Source organism: Thunnus maccoyii, chromosome 15 (genome assembly GCF_910596095.1).
Source record: "Thunnus maccoyii chromosome 15, fThuMac1.1, whole genome shotgun sequence".
In the NCBI taxonomy this organism is placed as follows: domain Eukaryota; kingdom Metazoa; phylum Chordata; class Actinopteri; order Scombriformes; family Scombridae; genus Thunnus; species Thunnus maccoyii.
This window is the reverse complement of record NC_056547.1, coordinates 28708721-28728995: the sequence shown is the minus strand read 5'-3', so window position 1 is coordinate 28728995 and position 20275 is coordinate 28708721.

Sequence of the window (20275 nt, the reverse complement as noted above, 5' to 3'; positions counted from 1 at the left end):
ATATTTTTACAAGTAAAATACAAACCTTACAAATCTAAAGTATAGGTCATTGTAAGATTTAAGATTTTACTGTGTTCATTTTTTAAAAAGTATTTCCATGTAACATTTGCATCAGGGATATGAATCGACATACAAGGTGGTTGAGTTTGACACCACAGGCCCAAGTTCCCATCCCATCTCATACTTCAAGACACATTGTGCCATTCACCATGACCACGATGGTTCTCTAACCTTACTTAATTAACAGTTACCAAACATAAACATAACACATATACAATACACATATCACGTTTTAGCTGCTACAAGCAGGTATTTGGCAAAAAACGAATGATTAACAGGTAGAGTAAACATTTGACAGATAATGTGTTTAGTATGGAAGTATCTGCGAAACATGTGGCAGACACGTTTCTGGTTTGTTTCAGAGAAGCAGCTGCACCCTTTCTCCAATTCAAACTGTTCAGCACACAGTGGTAGCTGAGCAAAATGAGTGACTGCAGCTGAATGTGCAAACAGTATTTTACTGGTGGCCACTGTTGGGTCAAGTGTTTAACTTATGGGCCATACAAATTGGTTTGATAGGAACTTTCCACATTCATTTTCCTCACACGTATTTTGCCATCTGGTTCAGCAGTTCAAACCGGCATCCCACCGCTTCTCTAACCTCCAGGCTACCACTGCCCCTGAATCACACGGTTCAACAGTCGCTCTGTAAAAGTTAACAGGGAGGAGAGGAAGAAGCCTCTCTGCCAAACCCTCCTACTGAGTAAAATCTGCATTGCTAGTTTTTTGTTGGAAACTCCAACAGGCACTGTGCCTCACTTATAAAGATTGACATACTAGCTCTTTAGGTTCTATGTAATTATAGATTTTGTGCACAGATCAGCTGAACTTGGCAGCCTAAAAAGAGGCCCTAAGGGCCACTGCCAGTCTTTCTATTTTGTATTGCCCCACCCCGATGCCCATCACCCTGCCTGTCCCAGCCTGCACACACAAGGTCAGAGGAAACTACATCAGCATACAGGAAATACATTTTAGCCCTTTTTGTTATTCAGCTCCTGTTCAATATCAAGTTGGTTTACAAAAGACAGAAGACATTTCAAGATCAACTGTCAGTGATGTGACACTTGCATATCTGGAGTGAAACCTAAAGGACAAAGAAAGAAGGAAAGAAAATTATTTAATTAATTTAATTTAAAACTATAGAAAGTAAAATATCATAAATAACAGGTTCTTATTGTACTTGTTGTGTAATTATTATGACTGGAACTCTTATCTTTTAACTGTGTTTTCTGCAGAGGAGCATTGCACCAAAAAAAGGGAAGAAAAATGGGATAATTCTTGAATTTAGGACCAAGGACCAAATAAATGAGTCATAATCATGTGATCTGTGATTATTTAATATTTATGACACCTCATCATCTTAATTATGTGAAAACCATCTCATAATTAAGAGATCATTATAATATAATAATTATGAAAAACATCTGTGAATAGGAAATCTGTATCATAAATAAGTACATTACATAATTACTTAATTACATAATTATAAGAAAACCACACTAACTATACAAGATTCATAACTTGTCATTGTGAGATAAAGATGTTGATCTTGTAAAGATTGTAACTACAAGATACAGATTTTGTAATAATGAGACACTAAGTCATACTTGAAAGATACAGAAGTTATAATTATAAGAAAACTGCATCTTTTTCTTGTTATCCTGTGTTGCAAACTTGCCTGTATTTTTTTTTTAGGTTTAATAAAGTTGTACTGAATTGAAATATAATGTTATGTCATTGTATCATATACACATACACATATACACTCTACTACAGTAACTGAAGTAACTCTAGCTGAACACCCTCTCATGCTGTGCAGTGTGCCAGAAACCTTAATAAAGTGTTAAATCTAACTGTGAGTTTCTTAAGAGGAGCTATTACTCAGCTCCAGTTCCTTTCATGATGCCAGTCTATCATCCATTCATGCCATTTAAATGCTTGTCAGTGTGGAGAAATTTGCGTGGCTCATGTAGCTGTACTCGTGAGCTCATGTAAGTGTACTCGTTTCTCCAGATGAACAAAGTTTCGTTTAGTTCTGACACTAACCACAAAGTAAACTGTTAAGCTCCAGAAAAGTCTTGTGATCCTCTGGCCTCAGTTTGTGTGTATGAATGCAGAATGTCGAGTCAGGGTTTCTTATGGTGCGTGGCAGTAGTGTAATGGACACTGACAGGCCAGCCCAGCTCCTCTGGAAGGAGCATGTTTGATGGAGACTCATTAATTACCCCAAGCAGGGCGGCCATCCGCAGCCTTCAGGTTGGCCTGCCCATCACCTGCCTGGCTAGGGTTAGAAATCATTCAGCCCTCCTAACGTCCTGGAAATGCATGTGCCCTCATCAAGAAGAGAATAGCAGCCAGTGTCAGACTCTGTCAGGTCCCTTTTGTCAACATGACGAAAAAAATGAACAAGACAGGCGAGGTGAGGTGAGGTGCTGTTATGTTAATACACTGTAAGTGTCAAAGAAAGAAAGACCAAAGGAAAGAGAACGAAAGAAAGCATCCTTGCTGCTGTGTCTGACAAACATTTGTAAGCTATCTCGTTTAGTTTCAGCTAGATAAATTAAAGAAAGACAGGGTAATGTGTCAAAAACAAAAATGAGGAAAAGTTAGAGAATACTCATCTCCTAAGGTAGAGTAACCAGGGTAACCATTTCTCCTGAATTACGTTCATATGCAACTGTTGTGCATTTAACCAAAATTGTTTAGATGTAACTGTAATGATCAAATTGCCAAATTTTCGTCAACTTAATTATGGATAAGGTATGGCTGAGCTAAGCCAATTGAAACCAGATGGTTAAGATTAAGAATACTTTATGATATTCTTAAAATAATGACAAGACTTGAATCTACAGCAAGCAATGTTTTGGGCTAAATTCTAGTGTCAGCATGCTAACAATGATGCAAATGACAATGTTAAAATCCTGATGAGGTAATATTTAAAATGTCATCTTATTTTAACATGGTAGCACATAAACATTTGCTATTTAGCACAAAATGCAAAGTACAGCTGAGGCTAATGGGAATGTTATTCTTTTTATATTAGTGTGTCGTTAATTTTGTATGGTGGCCCCTACGTCCAAAACACACACAAAAAAGCAAAACAAAAAAAGTTTAAAAATGTATGTGTTTTACAATGTGTAGCATTTTGGGGTTTGGAGTGTATCTCCTTAATGTCTGTGCTTCTGCTTTTGTATGTGTTTTGTCCCTAGGTGCCACTGTAGTTTTGGGAATACCATCATTAACTCTGCAATAACAAGTCATTGTGCTTTACATTAACATGCATACAGCAACAAGTGACATGATATTATAATCAATAAAATAGAAGAACAGTTAGCTGGCAGTAACAGTTTGCCTGTGTTGTAATTTTGACGCTGATGTTCTTGAGGTCATATTTGAAATTGACACACCTAGTTGCTTGTGACTGCCTGAACTGCCACAGCACATATGTAACTAATAACCCTTAATGCTGGCTCACCTCTATTTAGGTTCTAATATAAACCTTTTTCCTCAACATCAATACCAGGGCCTGGAACTAGCACTAACCCTTCAATGGAACACAGTCAGTATTAATGTTACTAATTACACCTCCGTGTTTCCTGCTCTGGCATGTGAAAATATCTCCTATCCGTTCTGCATGCTGGGTCTCCGACATGGCTTCCTGAGACATTTAAATTGAACAGAGTCATCATCAGTGTTATTAGTTACACCTGTGCATTTCCTACTGCGAAAAGTCACAGTCACAGTCTACTGTGAAAAAGGCCTCTGCTGTAGGTCTGTGTGTTCATGCAGAGGCTTGTCATTGCATTAGAAGTGTTCTGTGGTTTGGTATTGTGGCTACATAATGATTTTTAATGAACTGCACTTTTGTGTCTTATCTATATTGTGTTCAGTGGTGTTCAGTATTAATGAAGTATGAATAATGAAGTAACTGTGGGCTTTCTTGGCCTAAATTAATTTTATAATCATAGTTATTGTCACAGTCTCTAGGTGATCCTATATTTGAGCGATGTTGGTTTGTTTGGTGATGCTCACAATGTGTCTTCCCATTGGGTCCAAATTTGGTTCCAGAGCACCATCAAATGCTGAATGAAAGTTTTGAAAACTCTTCTGCACCTGATAGTACAAGAGCAAAGTTTTGTAATGAAGCTAGATGTCAGCTGAGGATACAAAGAGACTAAAAAGGAAAACAGTACACAGTTTAACACTGGTAGTCTACATACAGTAGTTGCAAAGAAGTGCCACAGCAAAGCAAACAAATCCTTAAGAGTAGTAAGAAAGACAGAATAACCAAACTTAAATATGATAGTAAATGCTTTAGATATTTCTCATAGTGACACAAATGTCACTAGTAATGCTACCAATGGCTGCACTCAGTGTTGTGCATGCTGTCATGGCTTAGTGGGACACCTAAATGGAACAGTGACATTAACGTTATTAGTTACACCTGTGCTTTTCCTGCTATGAAGTTCAATTGTATGCTGGAGAAAGCATAACTTGCAGACATTAAATTCATACAAAATGTTTATTGATTTCTTTTTTATTAGTCCTGTCCAATCATACATTCCTAAATGGATAGGAGCCATCATTAATGTTATTAGTTACAACTATGACTTTTCTGCTATTAAAAGTCTGCTATTATAAGAAAGGTCTTTTCAATCAACATGAAAACATGTACTTCATATATGTTTAATTATAATAACCAATTTTATTTCTTTTTGAATTAATTCAATGTGGGATATATTATGTGTATCATTATGTACTCATGTCATTCGATTGATTATGTATTTGTCCAGAGAAAGGTGACCAAGCATTTATGCCTGAGCCCTCCAATTCAAATAGTTCAATACAGTCAACATGGGAGCTGACCAGTAAAAATTCACTGTCCAACTGGTGGCCACTCACCCATACGTTCCTCAGAGGATTGGAGAAACTGTCTTCCCAATAAACGAGAAAGCATTAATATTTTTTGTGTAGATACATTTTTTCTGAAACCGACAATCTGATGTTCACACACACTCCTCGCAGTGACAGGGTTCTCTCTCTCAGGTTCTCCATTCTTAACATACACAACAGGCTATGCCTTCAAGTGTGACTGTTCACAACAGCTTTAAGAACAGTTTTATATTTGAAACTGCAATGTTGTCCTGTAGTGGCGTCAGGTTTGTCTTCATCCTAGACCAAAGATGCATTTTGTCATTTAATCTGGAGGACTTGTTGGGATTGGAGCAATCCTTACTGTTATTACTTACACCTGTGATTTTCCTGCTATGAAGGCCACATGTCTGCTTTGAAACATCTATTCTACTCGAAAACATGTAATTTCTACATGTTGAGTTACAGATGTGGTTGAAAAATATTGGTACCCTTCGACCTTTTTTTTTAAAAAAAAAACTAAATTTTCTCTGCTTTTTACTTTGCTTTTGATTTACAACTTAACATATTATTTAATACAATAAAACAAATGAAAATGTCATGGCCAAAAATATTGGTACCCTTAACTTAATATTTTGTAGCACAGCCTTTGGAGGCAATAACTGCAATCAAGTGCTTTCTGTAACTCCTCTGAATAAGGTTTCTAAACTTCTCCATTGGTAGTTCGGTCCACTCTTCTTGAACAAACTGCTCCAGCTCTCTCAGGTTTGATGAATGCCATCTCCCAACTACAAGTTTCAGCTCTTTCCACAGATGTTCAATGGGATCAGGATTCATAGCAGGCCACTTCAGAACAGTCCAACGTTTTCTTCTCATCCACTCTTGGGTGCTTTTTGATGTATGTTTGGGGTCATTATCCTGCTGGAAGACCCATGACCTGTGACTAAGACACAGCTTTCTGACACTGGACTGTATGTTTCACTCCAAAATGCCTTGATAGTCTTCTGATTTCATTGTGCCCTGCACAGATTCAAGGCCCCTAGTTACTGAGGCAGCAAAGCAACCCCAAAGCAAACCCACTGTAGGCATGGTGTTCTTTTCTTTGAAGGCTTCATTTTTTTCTTCTGTAAATAGGGTTGGTGTGATTTACCAAAAACTTCTCATTTTGTTTCATCTGTCCAAAGCACATTCTCCCAGAAGGACTGTGGCTTGTCAACATGCATTTTGGCAAAGTCCAGTCTGGCTTTTTTGTGTCTCCCTCTTAGAAGTGGGGTCTTCTTGAGTGACGGATAGTGTTTCTTGAAACTATTGTACCTTGAACTGAAGATCAGCTTGGATCTGTATTGAAGTTTTCCTTGGTTTTTTCTCAACCATTCGAGCAATCCTTCTGTTCAATCTTGAGCCAATTTTCCTCTTGCAACCATGTCCAGAGATGTTGGCTACAGTCCCATGAGCCTTATTGGCAACAGTGGTCACACGAACATCAAGCTCTTTTGAGATGGTCTTGTAACCTTTACGTTCACCATGCTTGGCTTTTCTAATGTCTTCAGATCTCTAGTGAGTAATTTTCTCCTTTTAAACTGGCTGCATGAGTTGCAAGATTGAAAACACCTGTGATACTAATTAAAACACAATAGTATCACTACAAATCAATTATTTCTTACAACTTCTAAAGGGTATCAATAATTTTGTCCAGGCTATTTTAGAAGTAGAATAAGCATGAATTCAGTTATTTTCACAACTTTTTTGTTTTGTCCCACTGCAAATCAAACATAGACATGCATTGATCATTTAGTTTCAACACTGTTCAGGGTGAATGGTGCTTTATTTTCATAAAATGCAAGAGTACCAATAATTTTGGCCACGTCTGTATAATAAGTGTATATGTGTTTATTTACCTACTAGTGACAATTTTAACACATAAAAATATGTAGAGCATACAAATTAGTCTTTTTTCTCTAAATATGTACATTTGTGAAGGAATTTTTTTTTTTTTTTTTTTTTTTTTTTTGCTGGCCTTTAGAAGGTATTTCTGTTTTCCCTGAGAAGGTCAAGGAAAGGACATTGTGCTCACTGCTTTCTGCGGACAGCATTTAGTTTACTGAGGTAAAAAGACTCCAGCTCAACCAGAGTGGCATTTTGAACTGTGCCTCGGCAGCCCTGACCTGCTTTTCTACTGTAATGGCATTGCATTACAGCCAGTTCCAGCTTAGTGAGTCTTAAGATTGAGCCCTTTGCAGTTCAAACAGGTGTGACATTCAGACAAGCTGTTCTCCTTTGTCCTTGGCCACTAATCGAGATCTCCAAAAATGTAATGTTCTGCAGCTGGCTGATGCTTGAGTAGGCAAGGGGAATGCTGGGTTGAATATATGAGCTGACATTCTCTCAAGGTGAATATTTTCTGTGTTTTAGAGTGATCCAAACATTATGCTCACAAACAAAGCCAACAATTTGGGAAATTATTAAATTCTCTTATTTTATCTAATTTTGTCCTGCCTGACAAATTACATTTTTTTATTAGCTGAAATTTGGGCATATATTTTATTTATTTATTTATTTAAAATAAATAAAACTGGGGGTAGCATAAGATTTCAAATAAAACAGTCAACACAAAGTTCAATCCAGATCAGATTCAGATATCCCAGATATCACTCCAAACCCAATAATCTGTACAACCCTAAATCAGTCTTTTGTCACAATCAGGGGGATGTGAGGGATGATGGTGGGTGGTATTATTGCTCTTGTTAACACAATGCATGTGCGATGAATGGTTTGAGGAAGTTTGAGGATTTGATGAAAAAGTATGTGAAAGTTGAACAAATGACATACAATTAAAGCTTATGTTACATGGCTTGTGTTTTTTCTCAGAAGATTTTTATTTTTGTTTTCAGTGTGAGTATCACCTAATGCAATATTTTCTATTTTTTTCCGTTGTGGAGAAAATTATTGCTACCCCAAAGCAAGTTTGAAGGTCATTCTTGAACACTGAAATAGTAGTTTGTAAAAAAAATCTTTTACTGAAGGTCCACTTACTAGATTTCAGCCACATCTGGTGGCCCCTCATCAGCGGATGTTGTCATCAGCTCCATGCTCAGTATGTGGCTGAAAGTCCTGGAAGAAGGGAGAAATGTAGTGAGTGGACATTCAGTTAAGATTTTTTTTTTTTTGTCAAATCAACTGCTGTTTGTTAGATATTCCAATTGTACCTGGCTGTCACAAATATTGTTAAGGATAAGGCTGACATTAGCCATAAACACTGCTGGGAGGATCTATCAACAGTTGTCCATTAAGTTATAGCTCCAAAAAATGTAGCTCATTGTTTTCATCATTAAACTGTCATTTCTGTTTTTGTGTAAATCAAAGAAAAAAGATACAAAGTGTAAATCAGTGATCTTCAGAGGTGCTGGTAAGCATATTTTTGAATGTTGGAGATACCCAGGCTAGCTGTAACTGTGGCAGTTATTCGACTGGTCTCATGTGTTGAGCTGCTGACATAGTACCTGCAAAGGTGTTGGGATGATTGGAAATGGTGTTTGTCAAAGGTTGTCATTAAAAACAGAAATATTAAAGGCAACATATTCCCTAATATGTTCCCAAATATTAAAGGAACAAACCATAAACAAACCAGCATGCCACTAGTTTGGTTAACCAGCAAGTTGCCCCAGATGCAAAAACTGCAAAAGCTCATGTAGAAAGCCTAAGGAAACCCTGATGTATGTTGGTTTGCAGGGGTAGGGTTTCCTTAAAGGGCTGGTATTGTGGAAAACAAGAAAAATAAGCTTTGGGATGGATTAGTGAATATGTCACACCAGAAAGTCAAATGAAATATGCAGGAAGCTTTAGCATGAGCCCACCCCTGCCGTAACTTCTGTAGTCGGAATTTGCATCGCAGTCCGATGACAAGCAAAGCAGCACACTGGAAGTGTTGCCAGTTGTACAGCAGCTAAAAAGTCTTTACAGCCTACCAGAGGATGGAAATTTATGTCAGGAATGGCTGATATTCATTTTTGGTTGTGTGGTGTGTTCAGCACATTTTACAGCTGACTGTCTGCTTAACGAGACTCAACACGCCGCAGGATTTTCTACTGTTTCATCTACAATCTTTGGATGAAGTTTTAAAACAACCGCACTTGTAAACATCATTTCTTTCTGTTACTCAGCTAAAGAAATATTATATGTGTGCTAAAGCTAAGCTAGCCACCTCCAGCTACATTTGAAAAAATGACTTTTACTTTCTAAGTAAATTTAGACACGATCTCATTGTTCTGAAACATCCTGTTGAAGTCTCAACTGTGCAACAGCAGGTTCTTCTCTTCATTCAGGTTCATAGACCACTATATACTGTCTTATGTCTCCAGCTGCACACATTACTCCAGGTAAAGATGCAGAGTCAGGGAATGTGCATTATTCATTTAGTAGTATAGTATTCATAGTATTCTGATTGGCTGTGGGTGAAGGTGGGGGGCCACCACTCCAGCCAAGCAGAGTAGATGGTTGATGATGCCAATTTTATGTAAATAGCTCCAGAAACAGCCTGCTGGAGGACAGAGGGGAATCTGGGCTGTAAGGAAAGATGGATTTAGAAAAATCTAAACAACTTTTGGGTGAATAAAATGTCAAAGATATATTTAAAATAGACTCAGTGAGTAAAAAAGGCCATAATATCAGATCTTTAATCTCTACAATGAAGGTGGGAAGTTTTGGTTTGATTTTGTCACTAAAATCTGTCCAACTGCCTTGGTGAAGTTCAGAGAAAGTGTGAGCTGACAAAAATGTTGATACGCTCATCTGAGTCACCTTTACTGTGAACTCACAGAAATAAACTTAATGAGCAGCTTTGCATATCTTTTTTTTTACCCTGGACTTTGCCTTTCAGGCTATGTTCAGACTGCTCCACCCTATGGTAGATGTTGCAGATAAGGGCTGAATGCAGCCTGGAAGGAACACCTGCAGATAAACATTATCTATCATTAAGTATCGGGTCTAAAGGCAACTAAATTTGATTTTAATTTGGGTTAGCACATTAATAACACACAATACAGGATATCAAGGATATCTCTCCTTAATTATTAATTAATGGATATATAGAGTTTTACAGTTTTTGTTACGACCCTTATTATGTAAAGCACAATAACCAATTTCAACCTAATTTATATAAATCTATAATGTGAAACTGAACCTATGCCCTTGAAATGACCCATAGTCAGAATGGCCACAACTGTTAGACTTAGAACCAGGATTAGAGACTTCCCATCAAGCAAAACAAAAAATCTTTTTTATCAATGTTGTCATCATTATCTAGACATATGGACTGAACCACATTACTGCTTAAACATTTAATTGGTTAGTTGATCAACAGAAAATAAATCACCAGCCCTACTATTCAGATAATCATTCATCAAAGAAAAAGAGCAACATTTCCTGTTTTCAGATTAGCTGCTTTCTTCTGTTTTATAATAATGTAATTTGAATATTTGGGGTGTTTTGGCCTGCTGATAGGACAAAAAAAAGCAATTTCGGGATGTCAGCTTGGGTTATTTTATGACATTTCATAGACTAATAATCAACAAATTAATTGAAAATGAAAATAATTGTTAGTTCCCTCATTACAAATGTAAATGTGTTTTTAGGTTTGATTCGTTTGTTTTTTAACTTCTGGAACAGAAGCAGGATGTTATCAGGTATCAGATAAGAAGCCAGGGTTACTGGAGGTCATAGATTACAGCTGGACAAACAGGAAGGGAGTACGGATGAAAACAATTTTACAGGACAGTTGTTTTGGTTTAGTGAATAACTTTGCTTTTTCTTTGCTACATGCAGACAGATTGTGGTATCATGACTTGGTTTCTAAATAAAATCTCCCCCCAATGTGTGTGCGTCTAACCTGTGATTTATTCATACTGAATGCTCAACATTTTTTCCTTTCGGGGGCTTGAAGCAGCGCTCGATTTGTTTATCAAAAGCTGATAGAAAAAGCGTAATTCATCCTGGAATGAAGCCGCTCATTGCAGTCAGTGAACATGAAAATTGGATTCAGGTAGATAAGTCAATCTGTGGGTCGGATCCTTTTACTGTTGACCTGAGAGAGTGAGAGTGAGGAGGTGGAGAGAATGCTGCTACAGCGTTTCCATACTATATCAGCCAATAAATGTTTATTTACTTTACTTCACTTTTGCCTAAAGAAAAAGAATTTGTTTTTTAGTCAGAAACACCTGCTGTTATTCAGAGTCTTAGCTTTTATTTTCTGGCTTTACATATCCATTCAAATATAAGTATTCCCTACAATTAAATGCCTTCATACATCTTATGTTCACCCTTTAAAACACAGCAAGCTATTTTGGATGGAAATGGAAATGAATAAACTTTGCATTATAGAGCTGTCTCTCAGAAGAGATGAGCATGATTTGGCACCTAATCCAATTGGCCAAACACCAGATCTCTTTGCTGTAATTTTACAAATGCCTTGCTCAGAACACAGCAGTCTGTGGGTGACTTAGTAATAAAAAAAACTGCTCCTAGGACCTACAAATGTATCTGAAACACTGGTACCCACTACAGCATGGCAGTGCCTGGAGCTCAGCAGTGTCAGCAGGGAGGGATTCACTTCAGCACAGAGCATGGGCTTCATTTTGCAACTAAAAATATCTTCAGAGGACAAGCTTCAGAAAATGGGAATATGCATATACCTTCATTAAACCATTCTTATAAATACCTGATCTATCTGGAGTGCACACTACAGATGTAGTGTATACAGAGTATGTTACCTGTAGGAACACAGATCCTGTCTGTGTGCCGGTCTGCTTCTGCAGATCATCGTAATCATTTCACTGCAACAGCTAATGATTTACACACTCTGCACAAATGCTAACTGTTTCTAGATGTTTAACTTGGCAATATATTGACCAACCTACTTTCACCTATTCTATGTGACCTGATCTGAAAAGTGTTGTAATGGTAATAACACATTTCAGCAAATTGAAAAATCATACAAGAGAAAAGAAGGAAAACAGAGAAGAAAAGGCAGATAAGCTCTGTAAAGAAAGGAACATAAAAACTGACTACATCACAAGAGGTGGGATTTGTATATAAAAATGCAGCCATATTTACAGCCTATATCTCAGAGAAGTGCATCAAGTTTACATCCCTTTTCAAATGATGGAGATTCAGACAATTTGTCCGCATCACATTTTTGCACCCACTGAAAATAGCAAATAAAAATGTAAAAAGAACATTGCCATGTGTCTAGCTATCCAGCATACCAAAAGGTGTTCATCATTTTGGACAGATTTTAAATGAATATTCTTCTTCTCATCAGATTCTGTAAGACTAGGGTGACCAGATGTCCCGAAAAATTCAAAAAATTCAAAAAATAAAATGAATTTTATCTAATGGATAATGATTTACACGATGTTACATACAACACAGTCATTGTGTTTCTTTTTCCTAATGACAGACTGTTGACTTCATGAACGAAAATAATAAATTCGCGTTGAGTTTTGACTTTCACTTTCACTGTTCGTTGGCACTGAATGTAATGTACTGGAGGCCACACCCACTGTGGCCACGTGACCATGCCCACCCCAAACTCTCCTGTCCCCAATTTCACCCATCCTCATCTGGTCACTCTATGTAAGACTGCTGTAAAAACACTAAGTGTGTTTCCATCCACCAGGTCGCGCAGTTTGAAAACAGATGTAGTGAATAAATGATGAAATGAAGCATGTGACTTAAACGTCAGTGAAACCTCCACTGAAGAGATGAAAGCATCAGATCTGTGTGGAGCAACAAGGAGACTGTAACGTTCCTCAAATTAATACATGACACAAATAGAAATGTCATATTTCCATCACATTCTCCACATGGTTTTGCATTATTTGACCTTTGACTGCAGGTCTTTTAATGACGTCATCTTGTTGTGTCATCTTCTTCTGCAATGGTTTAATGGCACCAAATGGAGAATTAGCTCCACCAACTGCTTATCTCCATGCGGCCAACAGTAGTGGATGGAAACGTGTGTTAATTCACATTTTCTTTTGCTGATTTTCTCAAGATTTGCACTGTCTTTGGCTGAAAAGTTGGCTAGTATTTCTCATATTCCCCAACTTCCATCTAATTCATTTCCACAGCTTCTACATTTTTGGGTTCACATTGATTACAGACAGTTTTATGATATTGTGTTGCACAGATCAGACCTACTGTACATCAGATTCTCTTGGTGTGAGCTGGGGGGCTAGTGTTGCTACATATAGCCAACTATAGTTACGTTGCTATACGTTTAGCTATTTTCAAAATCATGTACTGTTTTCAGTAACAACCTATTAATGCTACATGGCTACATTTTATTTTCTTAAATTATGATAGGACCAAATAGTCCGCTGGTATTTGTGGCTGTAATTATTGCAGGGTTATGAGTGAAAAATCACACACATGCTGTCTGGACAGGATTAAAATCATTAACTGATGCATGAAATATTAAAATCCCTCAACATCCCCCTAGAGAAATAAATCCTATCTGCATGGGTCCTTAACTGTTCATGTATGGGTGTATTTAAACAATTACTACATAATTATTGTCGAATAAGAATTTAGCTTCCCCAACACTTATCAGGTCATTGCAAACTCGTCAACCTAATCTGTGCTAACAAATTAGTGGTGGGATTAACCTGCGTACACTGAAAAAAACAGAAAAAAATGTTTTCTGAACAAGGTTCAACCAATACTGGTCAAAATGAAAGTCAGCCATTTAACCCAATGGCTTTCTAAAGGCCACAGAGGGACCAAACCTGTCAAGCAGTGCATCTGTATTATTGGAGGAACATTAACAATGACACAGTTCAGTGTTTCAGTGTCTTCATTGAGAAGGATTATCACTCAACATTTGGCGTGTGTTCTGGAAAGTGCTGAGGACTGGTAGTGGTGCTCGTAGTGGTGGAATTACCAAGGAAAACACTCTAACCTCGGCTCCCAGAAAGTCGGTTTGTCCCAACAGGGAGGAAGAGCAGCTTGTTTATCAAAGGCTTGACACTGCATATTTTGTTATCAGCTCTATGCACTGACGCTTTTGTGTTGGTGGGAAAGTTGTGAAAGAACTGGCAAGCCCATCCATTCCTCTCCACTGGAGAGCCGAGCTACACACCAGCCTACATTGGCTTTTCTTCTCATTCCAACATGGGGCTTTACTGGCGGCTTTTCTCTGACAATGCACAGAATTAATTCATAAAGAAACGTAGTATAATGATACTAAATAGCATTTACTATAAAGCAACAAAAAGTATTGAATGCAGCAATGTCGTCTTTTAACAGCATTGTGTCAAAGCTGACTTAATTCCAATGTAGATATTCTATGTACCAATGTACTTTATATTAATCCTATTAAACTCTTTGTCCCCTCTGATAATTTTACACTACTATTTATCCTCAATCTCTCATTTTTATGTGTTTAATGACATTTACTTCTCCGGACTTCCCTCAGTCTACCATGTCTATGACTTGATTCTGGTGGTATTCTATATTTTTCTTATTGTCAGTAAATACCATATGCAGACTCAAGCAAACAGTGAACTGATCTACTAACAAGTATTGTGTTTGTATCAAAGCGTGAAATGTTCTATTCCTCTGTGCCATAGAGCTCCATTGTTGTCCAAAAACTATTAAAACACTGAGTACAAATGTGTATTAATCCACCACTGAAAACAGGCCCCAATAAATGCATTATTTCCTCCTCTTTGAGTGACATTTGATATCGATATGAAACATAAAATAGAGGGTTTTTTTAAAAAATATTAAAGTATATACAGTACAGTCAAAAGTTTGGACACACCTTCCCATTTACTTGAATGAGAAAGTGTGTCCAAACTTTTGACTGTACTGTATTTGTGACTTGTTTTATTAGAACTGCAACTTCTGGAGGAACAAAATTAGCCATGCTAGCACCTCTGTGAGGCTGTACAACGTTACTTTGAGTAAAATGCTAATGTCAGTATCCTAACATGCTGACATTTATCAGGTGTTTAACATGGTGACGATCTTAGTTTAGCATATTAGCATGCTAATATTTGATAATTAGCACTAAGTATATATGAGGTTAATGGGAATGTTGCTAGCTTTGCTGGTATTTGGTCATAAACCAAAGTACTGAACATATTAAAACCTGATGATGGCACTAGATGGGTTATGCTGTAAATTGTGTTGGTGTATGGTGTTTTAGATCAGGTTATTTCACAAGACTAAAAGAGAGAACATCTTGATGGTCAGAGGACAGTGTGCAGGAGTTCTTTGTTGTCTGCCCATGGTCTTCTCTGATGCACCTGTCTATCTGCAGGTGTGCAAAAGTTCTGCTCCTTGGTGTATGGTGTTTTAAAATCTTGTTCCATGTGCCCTTTTTTAACTTTGAGCACCTGTCTCCCTAAACATCTCTGCACAGGCCTGACCAAAGCGATGTGGACTTGCAGTTTTAAACAGGAAATGAAGTGATCGCTGGTGTTAAAGTCTGATGCTTTGTTGACCCATCCATCCACAATGACCTCCTCCCTGTGCAGATTTTGTTGCTCTATAATAACATTAGGTGGTCATCTCCTTTGCTCCTGTCATAATTACTATGGCTGATAAAGATGTTGTTTTGGGACACTTGCTGAGATGACATGACATTTTTCTTTGGAGGAGTCTCATTTATGAGAAATTTGGTGATTTTCATGTACAAGACATCTTATTTCCAAAAAACACTTTAATAACTCATTGGTAAAAAAAAAAAAATATAGTCATTATCATCAGCCTTTGAATTAGGCCATTTGTCTCAAGTTGCTTAAAAGTTAAAAGGTTTGCTGCCAAAAATTTTACAAAATTGTAGAAATTCATTGCAAAATCAATCTACGTTATGTATTGAGATCCAAAATGGGTCATGGGTTTGCTTTTGACAAGTCTCACAACAAAATCAGTCACTCATTCCTGAGACAGGTTGAAATTGCCATTGGTGTCCAGATCAGATCATTTAAAAACTTGTGTTGTGGAGATTCCACAAAAGTCAAGACATATTGACATATTTCTTTCAAATTATGACCTTCCAAAACTTCTGATACAAAATGTCAGCAGCAGGAGAGAAAAGGCTTTATTTGCAATTCCCTCTTCAAACAGGAGACCAGGAAGAAATGCTGAGGAGCACATGTCAGTAGGAGAGTCTCGTTCTCTTCCTCTGCTGCCTGAATGCAGAGACGACCACAAAATGACAGACATCCGCTGCACGGAAGCATCTGTGGCCTAGCCTGACATTAGTCCAGTCCTCTATTTGGCAGCTCCTAATTCCTGTTCCAATTGAAGGGTTTCTGTGTTGCCAAGAGCTAATGGGTCAAATGGGTCATACCCTCAGGACACCTGCCTTCCCATGAATCCCTCCTCTTGGCTTTGACATTTGATCGCACAGAGATCCTCGTATTTGTTTTGGATCATGTCTGCAATACGGCCTTTGGGGGAGAAATTGACAGCCAGTTTTAACTTTGCTATATTTACAGACAGTCCAATTGAATTTAAGCACTGGCCTACATTTCCATATTTAATAGTGTCATTATGACAGCAGCAATAGATGCACTCTAAGCTGATTGAACTAATTTACTGCCTTCCTCTTTTGTGTTGTTTTATTGTGCAGCTTAAGCTAGCCAAGGGGGGGATTTCCTACAGCAGGTTTAGAATGCAGATATGTTCTGCGTCCCTCTGCCAAACTGATCTCAGAGGCTTTGTCTTCAGCCTTGTTGAACCACTGGAATTGCAGGGAGAGGATTCAGGATGATGTGGTTGTCTGCTGTTGCAGTTCACCCTGTCACAAGCTTTTAAAAACCTGTTCACAATAAGCAGCTGGCTGGGGACGCTCTGTGTTCGTGGCTGGCATGCTCAGATGCTCCCAGGATGCGTCTCCTGGCCAGCCGCCCTATAAAACACTCCTCGCCATGTGTAAAAAGCTGCATTTAGCATAATGAAATGTAGGAAGCAATCAGTGAGAACACTGACAGAATGCAGGCTGACACCCAGGATATTTCCTGCTTGGGAGAAGTCTAATGTGGTTTATACTCACATCTAGTCTCATAACTGCATAAATAGAGGCAGGACGGCTATGCAGATGCTACCCATCCGAGCCGCTTCGCTTCACCGTCCGCTCTGATGTGCACACACACACACACACACACACACACACACACACACACACACACACAAAACAAAACAAATTAGCTTTACTTACATTTTTAAAGCTTGCCTGGTCATGCATCCTGTACATTGTATTATCTGTCTTTGTTACTTTTTTTCTTTTCGTTGTGTAGGTTTTGGTGATTGATTTTGGATCAGGATTTCAGAGTAAAATCTGGTTTTATAGAACCCAGATTCGCATGTACATTCCATTACAGATGTATTCAGTCAAAATGTACCACGTAACAGCTGTCGAGTCCACACAGTACTTACTCTAAGTGATCAAATCGAGCCAAATGCTGCTGATATTGCAAAAATTATAACCACCTCTTTTAAAAGTGTGATCAAATGTGAATTTCATCCTTCCATGATCAGATCCTGTTTTGGAACACACTGATAAGATGATGATGTGCTATAATTTTACCTAATGAAGATTAATGTTAGCAAACATGGCCAGATTAACCTGTTGGGGGGCGAAGGGGAAAAAATTGGTTGATGGGCCCCCTTTGAACCCCCCACCCTCTCACCACACAAACATATCTCCCATGTTCTGTGCATTATGAATGTACCCTGTGAAGTTCCTATCATGCACACAGCAGACTATCCATGGTTAGAAAACCATATTTCTGTGCCAGAATACTACCTGTTCCCAGATACTCTGTCAGTTAGTAAAAGGCAGCGTTTCTTAGAAATATGCATTTGAGCACAGTATAAACTATAATAACTAATAACTACTTGAAATAGGTTAATAACAAGGGATCTCTCTTAGTTGATATTGTACTTTAGTGTTGCATATTCATTAACATAAAAAAAACATTTTTAAGATTATTTTTGGCATTTTTGCCTTCATTTCATAGTGGGCAGTGGGCAGACAGGAAACAATAGGAGAGAGAGAGGGGTATGACATGCAACAAAGGTCACTGGCTGAAATCGAACCAGGGACGTTGCGGTTATGTGGCATAACCATTCGACTACAGGGGCGCTCCACCAGGAAAACTTTTGATTACAAAATATAATGTCATTAGACCAATTATGTCTGTAGGGAAGGGTCAGATTAAACAGATTAAACAGATTAAAGCTATGAGTGATGTACCTATGCAGTATTTCAACTGGGCATAGTAGCTCTGCTATTTGTACCCTTTATCAAGGAGGTTTTTATTTATCAAAGGCCATAAAACATGGAAACATTCCAAGAGACTGACATTTTGACTGAAGAAATCTCATGACTCTAGGTTGTTTAGATCTTGTGCCCACTTACATTTTTGGCCATTCTATTGCATAGCAACCAAATGACTGTGAGTGCTACCTCTGCTAACAACTGTCAGTGTAAAAGTCACAATTTTTATCTTAAAGTAATTCTGAATGTATTTACTGTGTCCACCCGAATTTTGATGTATGACAATTTAGGAATTCAGATTCAGATGGCAAAACCCTAGTTCTTATCCAGCTGTTTGTGTTATACAGCTTTTTTGGTGTTAAACAGGCTAAAATTTTGCTAAATACACAGCCTCTGTATGTCCCTATACTTGCTTACATTGATGTTTAACTAGCACTCCCTCTACAAGATAGATAGAAAAAATCTATCATTATTATATTATTATATATTAATTGAATATAATTTCTTCTCATATAACTACAATAAGATATAGAATACAAAACACTGCAGAAGTAACAATGCCATTGATTGTGAGTTGAATCTTGCATAACATCACTGAAGTTAGGAAAGGTTCAACTTTATGTCTTCTGACACAGAAGAGCAACAACCTGCTGACAACCTTTGATGCCCTCGTAAAACTACGGTGGCTCTAAGGTGCAAAGCAAAACAGCATGTGATGAAACACATTCTGAATAAATGAATAAATCAGAAAACACAAGAAAACACAATGCGTAACAATGGTTTTCACTTGTGCTTTAGGTTGATGGATTATGTCCAATGTTGTGTTTTGCACCTCCAGGCCACCATATCAATAGAGAGTTGTTTTCCACTCCACTCGACTACATAAAAGTACTTAATGGAGTAAAAGCTGAACATTGCAGTCAACAGCAAAATCTTTACATTCTCAGTCTTTTGTGTTCAACAAACAACAGGATCTCAATTTAAAGTAGAATCCTTGAGATTTCCATTGAATCAAACCCTATGACTTTGGCCTACTATTTATGGTCAGAATTTTTTCAGCAATAGCAGTTCAGTGTATTTACATTCTGTAATTACCTCTGTATACAGTAGTTTTCAGTGTTAGTGGTGGAGTCCACCATTCCCACACGAGATTCAAGTTGCCATCACACACACAAGGGATTCACAGGAAACAGATACACCATTTTCTCTTCTGTTGTATTTCTGACAAAGTAGCTACTCAAGGAGTGTTTGCTTCCCTCAGAATTCTGGGATCTGTAGTATTCAACTGCACTTGCTTACTTTTACCGCTAATAACTATGGGTGTCACACAATCAAACAGAACTTAAACTTGGAAAATTAGTTATTAAGTTAATAAGTTAATAAGTTAATATTAGTTAATAACTTTAAGTCTTCTCTATACATGAAACAGAACAGCAGAAAATACAAAGATACAATCAGTTTGTGTTAAACAGCATATTTATTTCTCCCAAACAGTATGAAGTGTGAGACCACAGTGGCACGTTAACATATTATAATCAGGGTTTAGGGAACATGTTGATGGTATAACATCACATAATTCCACAGAAGAAATTTGAGTGAGTATAACTTTAAGGTAGAGAATTGGTCTATCTGCACCACTGGCTATTTCTTACTCCCAGTCCTCCCCTGTGTGTCATCCTGCAAAGCTGATACATTCATTCCCTGCATGTACAAAGGTGGCTGAACATGGCTTCTTTGCAAGTTTACCCCCCACTACATCCCTGGCTGCTGTGACTCCTCACAATGGTAACAATTTGCGACACGGCTGCTGATTTTGGGAGGTGAATGGTACATCTGTCCTGGGAAGTGCCAGGAAGTGCAACACAAAGAGCTGGTTTTGTCACAGATAGTCCTCCTCTCTGTAGCTGTCTCCATACACCTAGAGCCAAAGCAGGCTCGACTGGCAGGGGGATGACACAATTGCTGCACCGGAGCTGTCAGTCAAAGCTCCAGGGAAGCAGAACCAAAGGGGGGTCTCATGTGGCCTGCAATTTTCTTGAGGCCATTAAACCCACC